This window comes from Alexandromys fortis, unplaced genomic scaffold (assembly GCF_014885135.2).
Source record: "Alexandromys fortis isolate MF-2015 unplaced genomic scaffold, M_Fortis_MF-2015_v1.1 scaffold_4, whole genome shotgun sequence".
Classification (NCBI taxonomy): Eukaryota; Metazoa; Chordata; class Mammalia; order Rodentia; family Cricetidae; genus Alexandromys; species Alexandromys fortis.
In genome coordinates, this window is record NW_026067944.1 from 13,708,608 (window position 1) to 13,710,171 (window position 1,564).

Below are 1,564 nucleotides of genomic sequence, written 5' to 3' on the forward strand. Positions count from 1 at the left end.
GTTTCTCTGAGCTTTGAAGCCTATTCTGGAACTAGCTCTTGTAGTCCAGGTTAGCCTTGAACTCACAGAGTTCCACCTGCCTCAGCCTCCCGAGTTCTGGGATTAAAGGCTTGAGCCACCACCATCCAGTTTGAGTTTGAATTCTAAAGGCAGAACCTTTGAACTTGAATGAGAAGACCAACACTAAACTGTACTTAGAAGCTGTGTTTACCTGCTTTTGCCATTTGTTAAATGTTTAACAATGAACAATTGGAACCACTGAGTAGCTTTTTGTATAACTCATGGGTATCTTTGTGTGAAAAAACTTACTAACCATTTGTTTCATGTTGCGGGAGGTCCTTCCGCCCCTCCAACCAATAGCTGCTGTGATACCAGCCCATTGGGGCGTGGTCTCTCTCCCTTTAAAAAAGCGGCTATTTCCTCTGCTCGCTCTCTTCACTTCCTGCTCCGCCGGAGACTAGACTCCCTTCCTGGTTGTGCAGATGGCTGTTGTCTGGGACGGTGATCTGTAAGTTTTCCCCTTTAAATAAATAACACCCTATTAATCATAACTCCAAACTGGTGTGGCCTTGTTCGTGACTTACGCCTTCAGTTTCACAAGAATTCCTGCTGAAATGATAAAGCCAAGTGAGCATGGACTGAGTCCTCTGCAGCATGAGCCAAAATATTTTTTTTTCCTTCCTTACAAAAATGTATAAGGTATTTTGTCATAGTAATAGAAAGGTAAAACCCCTTAATCTTGATTTTTTTTTCAGAATAAGTACCTTGATTAAAAATGTCTGAAGAACATTAGCCTAGTACCACGATATTCTTTTGTACTACTTTTCTGGTTTGAATAATTTTGCATTTATTTGAAACAAAAGCAGCATGTTTTCCGTGTTGTGACACTATGACAGAAATCTTTTCTAACAAATATCTTGTTTCTAAATATAAATTTCAAATGTTTTATTTTCATGATGATGATCAGCAAAGTACAGAGAACTTAAAATGTCACTTCCCACTTCTATTCCACTGATTTATCTTCTGATCACACTTCAGTGTGTTAGAGTGAGAGATGTGTTTGGATAATTGTGATCTTATAGTTTTATATTTGCTTTCAAAGTTTTAAGGCTTTGTCTCTAATAAATAACACGAATAACAGCTTGAAAAAAATTTGTACTCAGGATAATTATAAGTCCCCATCTAATTAATATAATATTATAATCATAAATTATTACATATAGAAAATTACATAAATGTACAGTTTAGAATAAGAATGGATGAAGTATGGAATATATACATATTAGAGTACTACTCAGCAGTAAAAAACAAGGACTTCTTGAAGTTTGCATACAAATGGATGGAAATAGAAAACACTATCCTGAGTGAGGTAAGATAGACCCAAAAAGAGGAACATGGGATGTACTCACTCATATTTGGTTTCTAGCCATAAATAAAGGACATTGAGCCTATAATTCGCGATCCTAGAGAAGCTAAATAAGAAGGAGAACCCAAAGAAAAACATATAGGCATCCTCCTGAATATTAACCTTCATCAGGCGATGAAAGGAGACAGAGACAGAGAC

General features: G+C 36.7%; 1 long non-coding RNA gene across 1 annotated transcript in view; it reads left to right on the plus strand.

Annotated features, from left to right (window-relative positions):
* Positions 1 to 334: 334 nt before the first annotated feature.
* Positions 335 to 1,564, plus strand: part of LOC126505617 (uncharacterized) — a 31,471-nt gene continuing 30,241 nt past the window's right edge. The window contains exon 1 of the long non-coding RNA XR_007592944.1: positions 335 to 508. This is a non-coding gene — a long non-coding RNA (uncharacterized lncRNA). The remainder of the gene's footprint in view (positions 509 to 1,564) is intronic.